A 13,808-nucleotide genomic window follows, 5' to 3' on the forward strand; every position below is an offset into this window, starting at 1 on the left:
TACAGAGCATACTGTATGTAAACCATTTCTCCCACACTGCAAATTACTGTGTATATAGCAGAGCTGAACTGTTGCCAGCTACAAAGCCCAGGGTTTAGCCGTGAACATGAACATTATTTTGAAATGCGGCCTATTTCAAGAAGGTTGGCCCCTGTTTATGGTACACGTCCCCATGTTTTGTTTGCCTATCTGGTGTGAAATATGGAATATTGAAAATACAAGACTGGACACTTGTAATTAAACTTTTAAACTTTCAGCCAAAGTTTTGAGATTGTGTCAGGCTTTACTGTGAGAGCAGTGCTCAGTGCTTTGAACCAGAGGTTAAAGGAAGGACGAAAAAACAGGTGCTCTGTGGTTTGGCTTGTTTTCATCTCATGCACATCACAAGAGAAAAGGCAGAGAGACTGCTCAGCTGGGGCTACAAGACATCTGTGAAGGTTGTCTTTCTTTTTGTACTGGCTTCCCCTCTATTTATTTCTTTTCCTTTTTATATCCTCTTGTACTTTATATCAATCCACTATCCTGCGTTTTCCACATAGCCTTTTATCTCTCTGTCCAAAACTCTCTCTCCCCCTCTTCTGTCTTCCATTAACAGCATATTTAAGCAATAGCGAACACTGAGTATGGTTGTCCCAATAATTCTTATGGGTTTCCTGCTCTCAGGCACACTTCTCCACTGTGGCATCTCTTTAATGGAGGCCCCAGGAGCTTGAACCTCTACCCAAACAAGAAAGGATTTATAAGGCCAAGCCGATGAGTGATTGCGAACGCAGTCCCAGCATTCTTCAGTCCCACTGGGCCACTTCAAGGGCAATAAAGATGGCAGCCTGCTGACAGTGAACATCTTTTTAAGAGGATCACTGTCTTTTTCTCTTGTAGCTGAGGGTTGTTTTAGGGGCATATTAGTGAGAAAATAAAAGATGTGTATTAAACTGTAGTCAAGCAATGTCATAGCATGTTATTGTCTCACAGATTGACACTATGTTGTACATCAATTTTTGCTTAAGCACCAAAGTCTTTGTCACATTTTGTGCAACTTTACCAAAGTTACATCACCCTACATTATATTGCTAGTTATTCTGTGTTTTTCTGATGAATAAAACACCCACTGAAATCTTTGCATGGGTTGGTCGTCCGCGCCATCATCATAACGAACTTGAAAGGGTGGTGTTTATTCTTAACCTTAAACGAATCCATTCATTTAAAGCCCTGCTCTATTCAACCACATTTTTAAGAATAGGAAAAGGTGACTAATATTCTGAACAATCATGCTGTGCCCATCAATTTGGAATGGCAGGCTGGTCTATTTTATAATGGTCAACTCTGGGTTGCCAAGGAGAAGAGGCCAGTCAAATCATCATATTCACTGGCATAGCTGTTGTCACAGTGTGGTACCATAGTTAACAGCCACTCTTTTGCTTCCTTACACCCTTCATTAGCAGAATTTTAAATTCAGTGATTGATTCTTGCTGAATTATACCTTGTGACTCACAGCTTTGCCTACAAAATGTTTATGCTTATCAAAAAACCAGACACTGCGTCATGGTCACTGCCGTGTCCTTAGCTTTTCTTTTCTTTTTTTGCTTGTTTCCTTTAAACACTGGCTTGTGTGTATGAGTTTGTTTTGCTTCCTCTTGTTGGGTTTATTTTTCCCACTTTTTCAATTGTCACCTCTGCCCTCATTAATATCACCTCTAGTGTGCTCCTCTTGTGTAGTTACTCTGTGTGTTTCCTTGTCAGTTGTCAGTTTGTCTTTTCAGCTGTTTATCGTTCCTGTAATTCCCTGCATAACCTCCTCCTGCTTTTGTTAGTTTTGGATTTTTTTCTGTGGATTTTTCTTTGTTGGTTTTTATTCAGACTTATCTGTTCTTTCCTGAATCGCCAACCACCTTTTTGTGTGTGTGTGTGTGTGTGTGTGTGTGTGTGTGTGTGTGTGTGTGTGTGTGTGTGTCCCTTTATTTGGTTGTCCATTTGAAAAAAAAAAATATACTGATCAGGCATAACAGTATGACCACTGACAGGTGAAGCGAATGACACTGATTATCTTTTCATTATGGCACCTGTTAGTGAGTGAGACAAGTTGATGTGTTAGAAGCAAGAAAAATGGGCTAGCTTAAGGATTTCAGCGAGTTTCACAAGAGCTAAATTGTGACGGTTTGACGACTGTGTCAGAGCATTTCCCAAAGTGCAGCTCTCTGTAGGCATTACTATACATCAAAAGTGGTCCTAGGAAGGAACACTGGTGAACCCGTGATAGGTTCTTGGGCTGCCAAGGCTCATTTATGCACGTAGGGAGAAAAGGCTGGTCTGATCCAACAGACGAGCTATTGTAGCTCAAATTGCAGAAAAAGTTCATGTTGGTTCTGATAAAAAGGTGTCAGAATGCACAGTGCAGTTTGTAGCGTTTGGGGCTGTTTACCTGCAGACCAGTCAGGGTGCCTATGCTGACTCGTGTTCACTGCCGAAAGTAGCATGAGCATCAGAACTGGCCCACGGAGCAATGGAGGCAGCTGGCCTGGTCTGATGAATCATGTTTTCTTTTCTATCATGTGGATGGCCTGGTATGCATCACTTACCTGAGGAACAGCTGGCAACAGGATGCATTATGGGAGAAATGTAAGCTGGCGGGCAGTGTGATGCTTCGGGTAATATTCTGCTGGGAAACCTTGGGTTCTCTCATACATGTGGATGTTGCTTTGACACGCTGCTGACCCTTTCATCAAAACATTACTCACTGATGGCCTCTTTGTCCTCTGCCGCAAAGTAAGAAGAATCATTCAAGAATGGTTTGAATTCTCCAACAATAACTTTGAGATGTTGACTTGACCTCCAAATTCTCTAGATCTGGACAAAAAAGTCCAATCCATGGAATCCCTATCTTGAAATTTAAAGGATCACTTATTAATATCTTGGTGCGAGGTACCACAGTACACCGTAAGGGGTCTAGTGTAGTCCATGCCTCGATAACTGTTGGGGCAGCAAAACCAAAAAAGGGGCACTTACACAATATTAGGTAATGTTATCCCTAGTTGGTGTATGCACACATTGTTAATATGTTTTCAACGTTTTAATGATTTGATCATGAGAGTTTATACTGTGAATCACCCATATTTTTTTCATGAATACATCTAAAAAAAAATTGCAAATAGAAATGAAAAAAAAACCATCAATTTGTCACGTTTTGGTTTTCTTGAGTTCTGTACTATTCCTTGGAAGGCACAGTGACTTTCTCACGTTTGCAGATGTAAATCCCAGTAAGACGACACCTTTTTATTTATATAATATTGACAGCTTTAGATGTACCAGGTCAGAACTTGTCTTTCCACCTGCTTGCAGTCCTTATTATCAAGGCTAAAGTATTTGTAGGTGACATGAAAGGTGGAAAAGTTCTGTTTTATCTAGGTCTCATTTTTCACACCACAAAAACCTGGCATTTCAACAATGGTGTGTTGACTTTTTAATACTTGCTGTAATAATACCTTTAGTTTCATATTTCATATTCTTCCCTCCATTATTAATAGTCCAACCTCACTGAGATTACTTCATAAAGTAGTTAAAGTGACAGGAAGCTTCATGCAGGTAGCCATATAAGTGAGCTTGTATCACACGAATCATGTTCTAAAAGCTAAGATTTAATTGAAATGTTCAGCTGAAAATGAGTCACTTTACTCATGTCAAAAAGTCCCTCTCCTAACATGACTTCACACTCACTGTGTTTTTCTTGTGTTGAACTGAGATTAAATCTGAGGACGAGCAATATATTCTGAGCAATTTAAAGAAGTGTCACTGTGCTGTGCAGCAAGAATGAATCACCAGTAAATTAATGGCTGTAGAGGAAAATAAAGACCCAGTCTCATGCAATTTGGGGGAAAATACATGGAAATGAGAGAGCCTTATCCACAAGAAGTGGTGTGAGTCATCCCCATAGAAATGCCATTGAGTACGGTTTTATTCAGTGTGTCTACTTTCTTTTTTCCAGTGTCAGCACGGGTCTGCATAGCCTTGTGCTTTTAGTTGAGCTCTACTGAATTCAGGGAAGAATTCCATGCTCTTTTTAATCATGCTGCTGAGAAAGAAAAGTGGTGTTTTGGGTCTTGAGTTTGGATCCATGGAGTTTTGATACAAATCCTTAGCTATACTTTTAGATTCTGCACTTTCAAAGAGGCTATTAGTGCAAGATGTCAGGGATAAATAAATACTGCTCTTTAATACTGCTCTCACATACGTCCATGAATTACGCAGCTAGAGCAAACAGCTGGGTGACTACAGCTGTCATGGAGACAGCCTATTTATTTAAGTAATGCAAGATTTACTAAGCAAACATACAGAGAAGCTTAATGAAACCTAGTATAAACTACAGTGCACATCATCACCAGGTTATTTAAATGTATAGTAGTACTATTACATCACCATGGTGCTGGTGCCTGATGTCTGTTTATTTAAAGTAACTCAAAATATGTTCAGAATATACATGAGTCACTTCCTTTCTTTCTGCAAAAGCCATTGCAATATAGCTGATTTATTTCTTCCATGAGACTGCCAGTGAAGGCATGTTGAGTGTAAATCTTCTTACCAAACAGCCGCTGACTGACAGGAGCATCCACTACAGTCTTTCACTCTGTAGAATATGGAAAGTACACATTACCATATCATGAGATTATAGTAAGCCATTTACAGGCTTGCAGCTTTAGAGACAGCTTCTTAAAGAACAGCAAAAATCAGCGTAAAGATCATGCAGTGGAGCTTTGAGATATGCTAAATATTAACTTTGCTGTTGAGCTCCAAAGAAGCAGGCGACGTTTGAGACCACCATGAACCATACTTCCATTTAATCGCCTGCTAACCAAAAGCTGAGAGCTGTGTGGCGTTACAAAACTGAAACAAAACGTTGTCAAGCACCACTTTTACCAGACGCTATTATAAGCAGTAATTTTTTCAAAACTATTCCCACAGTTGTTGCAATTTCCATCCTCTAGCTTAAAATGACACCATTATTTATTGATGTGGTGTTTCCCAAGCTGATATGGAACCCCTCTCAATAATTAATCTAATGCAAGGCCCGGCCATGCTGAGAGAGCGGCGTGCTGCTGTTGTTGATGCTCCCACTAAAGGAGCACAGTGATCATTTGGCCCCAGTCTGGGTTATTTCCATCTCCCCGTTTATCACTTTTATTATAGCTGTGATGAAACACGGCGCGTGCCTTCATAAAGCACTTACGGGCCTCTGCTTGTTTAATACATTCCTCTGCCTGTGGCAGGCCTGCACTAATCTAATTTACCCACAAGTCACTGTGGCTAATATCACAGCGCACACATGCCCATGCTACTACTCTTATCACAACGCATCTCATAAGAACCCTGATACATACATGAACATATACATATGTAAGTAAAATGCTACGATTCTTATTACTCATAAGTTTACCGCTGTTGCCACAAATAATTCATTCAGCTTTGCCAGATTCATATGAGTTTGAGCTGAGCTTAAAACGGGTTAGTGTACTTAACTTCATCCCAGTCCTCCAGGTCTCACCATGGAATAATTAGGATGTGCAGTTTTTGAGGTCAGCTGCTTGTATTTGAAATCTTATTGTTTCAGATGTTAGCCAGCATTCATGAGCTTTATGAAGGTTAAAACTCTTGCATGTGGTCAAATTTAGTAATGCACTTTATTTAACCCCATTCATTGAAGTATAGGCAAATTTTTATTTCAGTTATTTTCTAATAATTAAAACTATCAAACCCATTTGTGTAATGACACTGTGATGAAACCAGTAAGAACTAGTTTATCATCACTATAAAATAAAAAGTGTAACCATGACATTCGCAGACAAAACATACCAAAGATCAAATGGTTCAGTGCTGTGGCCTTTCTACCCTATGGTCCTGCTGTACATCTTCAACTATACATCCTAAGGGATGCTGTCATAAGCTTTAGTAAGTGCACAAAGACTGGATTAGCAAATTCCCATAACTGCTTGAGTGTCCTCCCAAGAGCAAAGAGCTAATCCATCGTTTCTCAAAGGCACTGAATGTGAGTCTCGAATCTGAAGTCTGTCTGTCTCGATCCAGCTAAAGTTTTCTCTGGGAGGACTGATAAATGGAGCATACTCAGTGGACTTCTTTCTAAAAAGCAGGAAATGCAATTCTCACCTGTAAGAACAGTCTGCATAGAGTCTTCTCCTCAATTTTTGAGTTATATAAGAGGCAAAAGAAAATCCTTTTTCTGATCCTCATCCTTTCTAGAACTCAAAAGTTGCTTTCTGTGACCATAAAAACTGGTTTTGGTCTACAGATATCTGTCTGCTTTTTTGTGATTTATCACAAGTCTTGAATGTTCCCCTTGGCTCACATAAAATCCATATTCATGAGATGGTTGTTAAGATTATTTGATCTCTTACATTAAATTATACCTGAGGTTGCAGGCACTCTCAAATACACCTGAGCAAGCACACATGCAAGTGTTGGGGAACAGAACCTCTAGGCCATTCATTTATCCTGATCAGGGAAGACCAGTGAAATCAAATGCCAAAGCTTAATGATTTTCTCAGTGAATTTAATGTAAGCTGACAGGATAATAATAGCCCAGCTACTTTATTGGTACAAGAATACACACTGCCGTAAGATTGCATTGTAATAAGTGCTGTTTGTGCACTGGGATAAATAATGAATTAAATAATTAATAATATATACTCATATATGTACTCATTTTAACTGATCATACACTGTACATCACAGTATAAAGAAAACATAGTTAAGGCCTAAACTTTTAGAAAGTGGAGTTATTCTAGGAAAGTGGTTTGAATGAATATGTGTGATTAGTTTTTATGCTTTTTTGTCTGTAAATATGCTGTAAAGCAAATTTAATGGGGTTCTCAATGTGCAGCCTGTGGGCTAGTGCTGGCCTTTTCTAGTATTAAACTTTACTCATGTACCTAATAAGAAAAGAATGGACTATTAATCTATAGTTTTTATCAATATCATACCATTATATAGGAACACAGAGCAAGAGCATAGGGGATTCTCTTCAATCAATATCTAACAGACTAAACTTTTCTAATACTGAAATACACAGCTGTTGTAAAGAAATATAACAAAAAACACTACAATTACAACAATTACTAACAGAAATCATCATCCTCTGAGCAGATATATGACAAACACTACAATAAAAACATAAGCCGGTGGAGCAGTCAGTTATATGATGGCTCACTTAATTGGCACTCAAAACGGTGAGAACTCCTGATCTCAACACAAAATACACTTGCATGAGAGGCATCAACTAGACTATAATAGAAAAGATATTTTAGAGTGGCTGCTGACAGAGGATGTTGTAAAATTACCGTAGCATTTTACTTCAGCCACATTTAAATACTTGACTTGCACAAAGGAATGCGAGCAGTCTGGTTGCCATTTTTGCTACAGGAAATAAATATATTCATGTCATTTCAGCCACTTAGGAAAAGTATGAAGTGTGTTAGCAACTGTATGTCAGTGAAAGAGGGTTAGATTAAACTAATTAATATGTCTAATTCTCTGCAGTTCAGTGAGATGATATGGCAGTAATGATATTTACTATGTAATGTGGTGTAGCGTTACCAATTAAGACAACTTAATAACTCTGTTTTTAAAGCCCAATTACTATGAACTTCATGAGTGTTAAATCTTGAAAAAGATGATGCATGAAAGACTTCGTTACCAAGGCCTTTTTTTCAGTCCTTATGTTGAATATAAAACAAAAGACAATCTCACTACAAAGCCTGTTGTATAAGGTCTTAAATGTGTGTCCGTTTATCTTAATAGCAGGTTATTATATTTCACAGTTTCATGATGTTTTGACTATAAAAGGGTTTTAATCCAAATATAGCACAGATCCAATTATTTCCTCCACAGCAGTAAAACCAAAGGGAGAGAAAGCAGTGAGAGAAGCAATTCCCACAATGAAATCACATGACCACAAACCACATAACAGAGCTGCAGTTTATCTACTCAAAAACAATAAAACTGTGCTTTAACTGGAAACATATAGCATTTCCTCCCTGTAGCCAACAGTGTTTTGCCGCTTAACTCTGAGTTTAAGGATGCTGAAGAACACTTAACTTCAGATCGATAATGTTTCAGTCTTTGTCTCCCAGTGGAGCAAGTGAAGCCTTACTGAAGTTCAGTGAATCTTATTAGTATGGAACACAACACCATCCATACATTACAAGTGTTTGGTCAGCTGCCTATGGGCAGTTTATTCTGCTGCTTTATCCTACTTATTTTAGTCAAAGCAAATAATGAGCACAGGACAAAGTTACAGTGTCCTTTGATTTCAGTAATACAAACTGCATCACAGTGCAGAGTCAGGTACATTACTAGGGACAACAGGATTATATCATAATGCACAACAGAAAAATCAAGATCAGAAGTTCTTTACTTAGTCAAACCACTTAAAATGTGCTGTAAGAGACACTGAAACCATTGTAGAACTTGTATGTGTTTACCTCTGCTGCGGCTATAAAAAGCATGTCTGCTTGCGTACCCGAGTGAGGAAATATTTTCTCAGAAGACTAGTAATCTTGATGAATGGCTTTTGCAATTATCTTTCATTCCTCTTCATTTATATTCTAAAGTGTTGGACAGAGACAAATCATCCTGCGTCTTTTTTGTTGTTTCATAACTACTATGGATATTGACCATCAGTTACTCACTCACACACACAGGCAAACACAGGCAGACACGCACACACACTAAGATATGGCATATACTAACACTCGAGTGCACATATTAGCATAGCATAGTGATTAAGTGGGATTGCTATAGTTTACACTACAGAGCTAAGCAGATGGAGCGAGTGGGAGGTACAGGCTCTGAAAATGTTGTGGATTTAGAGGTTTCACAGGTGTATCACCATCCATTAAAACAGAAGAATGGAGACTGTGCGTGCGTGTGTGCGTGTTTGTGCATGTGTGTGTGTTCATGTGTGAGTGAGAGAGTGAGAGCGAGAGGGATGCGCCTTTCTATTTTTGCTCCTGGGCTGGTCAGCAGGCTTGTCCTGGTGAGTCTGGGTATATGTCATGACAATGACATACAGACACACTGACAGAGGAGATGGAGGGTCAGCCCAGTGCATCCTGGGAAAGGTCTAGTTAGTGCACAGCTTGACACAACTAAACATGATCAGTTCATGTTAGGTTGTGCTTTGGTGTTTGCTAAAAATGTATCAAATACTTATTAATTGCATGATTCTACTAAGTTATTTCTCGTGGCAGGTTTTTCATTATAGATGCATTTCGGAAAGACTGTTCTGAATTAACTGACAAATTAGTTGTAATTTTGCCTTTGTACACCATCACAGTGGATTTTAAATCAGACAATCAAGATATGATTGAAGTCAGAATTTCAGCTTTAATTCAAGGGCTTTACAAAAGCATTGCATTAAGTGTTTAGGAGTCGCAATAATTCTTATACATAATCACCCATTGTCAAATAAACTAGCATATGTTTACATGTAAGGAATGTTTTCAATACTTGATGAAAATCCTTTGCAGTCATTGACTGCCTGTCTAGTGTCCATGGACACCAAATGTTGTTTTCTCCTTTGAAGTGCTCTGCAGCTACCTTCAATTGCTGTGTGTTTGTGGTTTTCTGCCTTCAGTTTTGTCTTCAGTAACTGAATAGCATGCTTTCCTTTTGTTGAAATCAAGGGACTGACTTGCCCATTGAAGAACATCCCATTTCTTTGCCTTGAAAAAGTCTCGGGTTGCTTTTACAGTTTGCTTTGCACCATTATACATTTCCACTGTGAAAAGCTGGTTCCCTTCTTCTTCATTCCTTCCCTTTCCCATCATGTTAATACAAGTTAATTTTGGTTTCATTTGTACAAAGAACCTGTACCAGTTTTGTTAGATGTTTTCTGGTAATGTGGCCTTCCGGTTCTTGAGTGTAACCAGTGGTTTGCACCTTGTCGTAAACCCTCTATGTTCACATTCATAAAAACTTGGCTGTAAGCTTTAACAATGATGCATCTACGAAAATATTCTTGACTTGGCTAAATATTATGAAGTTGTTTTTGTTAACCAATGAAAGAATTTTGTAATCATCCAATTTAGATGTCTACTGCGGACTTTAAAGATTTTTAGTGTTGCACTGGGCAGCCAGTGCATGCTCTCTTTTTAAGAACATACCAGATTACTAATATGTCCATTCCCAATGGCCTAATGATAGCTGATAATAGCTCTGTCATGATTAGCGTGATCAGGAGCCACAAATTCAGACTTTGAAGGAATATAGGATGTAACAAAAATTACATTGTTTAATTAAGATGATTTAAATAACAGCATGAGAAGAAAAGTGCACGTGTGCACACACACACACACAAACAAACAAACCTCTACAACAGCCATACAAGGGAACAAGGGAATTTGTTGAGACAGAGACTGTTGGAACAGTTCTATTTAAACACATGAGAGTAATTAGAAGAAGTGGACACAACAGGTAACAAGACTCAGACAATTACAATCAAATGACACATGACAAATTAAAGCTAAACATAAGACACTAGAGACAAGTAACAATACTAAATAGGAAGAAACTAACAAATATAGATGCCAGACACACACACGTACAGTCACAATTAGATGTTGATACCTTGGATCAACATCTCTTTGGACCTCATATTGAGAGTTCTAGTGAACGTCTACCAAATGTATGCTCAACCCTTAGAATCATCTCTAGATTTCTTTATCTGCTTAATTTGTCATGAAATAAGGAGAGAACAGGCCACACTGGTCATTTAGCATTCAGCACGTGAAGTAGCTTCACTGGCACAAAGAAGAGAGTGATGTTGTCAGCAAGACTTCATGTTCAGACAGAAACCAAGGCAAATTTGTTAAAGTGGAACACCACACGAAACAGAGTAAATAAAATAAATTGATTAGATCCAAGTTTGCTGGGCCAGTACAAGTAGGCATGTAAACTCTTTACACTAGCTGAAAATGTTAAAACAACACGGAAAAATTCATGTGTATCTTAGAGATATATACCATGAAACTGCTGTGTTCATATCTGTTGCTTTACACTAGTGAAAAGCTAGAGATATATACCATGAAACTGCTGTGTTCATATCTGTTGCTTTACACTAGTGAAAAGTGAATTCGCTCAGTCTGATAGTCTGATGGAGACAGGTTCTTAAAGAAGAGCACTTTTCATCAATTTAAGTTAAAAAAAAAAAACCCTCATTAAGGTTTTGGAATAATAATAAGTGCAGCACAGCTGACATGTGTTACCTGAGGGGTTTGTTCAAAAATCTGATGTGATACTGAGTGATATGAAAGTGTGGACAGGATTCATCATAGATTCACACATTGTCCGACATGATATGTCTCAGCAGGCCTGAGCATAGATTGTGGTTCACACATGAACCAGTCCTTCAGTGCAGTTATTCTCCTATCCCCTATGATTGTGGTGTTGGATAGAGACATATTAATCAGAGTCATCTGGCCTTCTTTGTTCTCCATCGTCTCCCTGCGTTCTTGTCCTCTCTCTTAATTTGATCTCACTTTCTGTTTAGTTTTGCCTTTCCCTTCTCTTTCTCCCGTTCTCACATATCTGCCTATGACTTTCTCTGACTCTGCAGTTTTGTGTCACTTATGTGAACACTGTGTCTTCTGAAGGGCAGAGTCAGATATTTTATAGTGTCCTTTACAACAAAGACAAAATATATCCTATATGTACAGTACAGTGTACAAGGAGCAAGAAAATTTCACTTGCTGTACATCCACTCCATGGTGACACGCCTCAAAGGAAACATTTTAAGACATACTGCAATAAATGTCCATTATTATATAGAGAGGATATCAAGGGAGAGGTATAACAGTGAGTGTCTGCAAACAGAAAACACAGTGGAGACTCTGTCAAAGCCTGCATTTCTCGTCAACCTTGTCAAAATTGATTAAATTATTAATGCAGAAAAGTACTATCAGACTTTGATCCTACTGTTAACTGGAAAGTGTCTCAATGGCAAAGAGTTCGTTTTTTCAGGATATCAGTGTTCCCAAATACACTGCCAATGCAGTCAAAGCATAACTGGTAGGGATGGGAATTGATAAGAATTTAGAAATTCTGATTCCATTATCGATATCACTTATCGATTCTCATTGGGTTCTTATTGGCTATACTTTGAGAGTCACCACCATCGCTAAGCAACATATCAAAGACATTACATTTGTGCAAATTAATTGCATTCTGTGTGGTCAAATGTTTGTGCATGTTGGAGGTATTTTGCCTGTTGGGGTAATTACTGAAAAAAAGTAATGTATTACACATATTACACAGAACACTTTCCTTAAAAGTAATGCAGAACATTATTTAAATACTCGCAGGAGAAATTAACTTGTTACACTACTCATTACATCTGTTGTTACATGAAACACGTTGTCTACATATGCTACAGTCTCCCACACCAACACAAATCCCTATTCTAATGAAGACACATATCTAATCTTTCTCCTACTATTTAAGTATGAATACAAAGCAAAGATAAAAACCAGTACAAAGAAACATGGAAACATTGTTACCTGTTGAAGTTCAGGGTCTGGTTGCTGGGCGTGGGTCTGCATTCACTCAGTTTTAACACAGTCTGGGTTCTGGGCTAGCTTAGCATTAGCATGCTGTATATGCTGGTACTTGCAAAGAGCCAAAGCTGTGTTAGACGTATAATGCAGTTGTGTCTGTTCTGGATGCAGTTTGCACTTTACCATTGTGCGCTCACCCTTTTGTGCAATAAAAATAAAAATAATGAGATTCAACCGGCACAGCAGACTTCACTGAGAAGTCAAAAATTCATCAAGCATAACGTTTAACGACTAAAATAATTTCTCTCTTCAAAAGTGCAAGTAAATTACTGCAATTTTGGTGTCCTAAAAAACCCCGATCTGCTTTACTATTTGTTCTGCTTTTTTAAAACATAACATTTAAAAATAAATGGATAATAACAATAATTGTAGCATTAAAAATATCATATTGATTGTGCATACTGATGTAACCATTACAGCAATATAAAAAAGTGAATGACCACACCTATTGTTCCTAGCTGACTGAAGTCCATTCATTCAACATAGGAGAAGTGTATGTGAAATGCATGTGTATGTCACGAAAACCCCTTTGCCTTTTTAAATCAGTTAAGGTAACTGTTCCCTTTTCTTTCTCAACATCACGTTTGAGCTGTACTACAAGCCCAAGAGGGGTGAAATATTGCAGTGTTGTCCATCAGAGATGATTTTTGCTGGCATTGTTATAACACGCCAAATTACTTCTCATGGTTCATTTTGCATTCAGTGGGAGCTATGCGTCTTAATGATGCAGTTAAATCTAAATAAGGACTTCACTAAAATAGATTTTTAATGAGTCACATTGGGTACATGCAGCTTTTTGTAAAGCCATATTTACTCTGAGTTAAACTGCTAGTTCCAAAAGTGAATAATGTGTAGATATATATATATATACATCTGTATGTGTGTGTGTGTGTTACAGTATCCTGGCGCTCCCCCATATCTCACCTGGCTCAGCGTGTCTCCCGTTCACTTAAGACTTATTCCTCCATGCAGTGACCTGAGTTTGATTCATCCTCTGGCCCTTTGCTTCACTTCATCTCCCCGTCTATCTCTCCCACTTTCCAGTCCATCTTCACTATTTTGGTCAAGTACAGGCCCACAGAAACAAAAAGAAATCTAAAAAATAGTCAGAGATTTAGATTTTTTGGCTGCATTGCATGACAAGGCCTATATCTTCTTTCCAGTCTGCATTTTCCTTAGCCTACTCACTGT

General features: G+C 38.3%; 1 protein-coding gene across 4 annotated transcripts in view; it reads left to right on the forward strand.

Annotated features, from left to right (window-relative positions):
* Positions 1-13,808, forward strand: part of LOC100701599 (FERM domain-containing protein 5) — an 83,570-nt gene that overhangs the window by 47,838 nt on the left and 21,924 nt on the right. The gene's annotated exons all lie outside the window — the stretch shown is intronic.

This window comes from Oreochromis niloticus, linkage group LG1 (genome assembly GCF_001858045.2).
Source record: "Oreochromis niloticus isolate F11D_XX linkage group LG1, O_niloticus_UMD_NMBU, whole genome shotgun sequence".
Lineage (NCBI taxonomy): Eukaryota > Metazoa > Chordata > Actinopteri > Cichliformes > Cichlidae > Oreochromis > Oreochromis niloticus.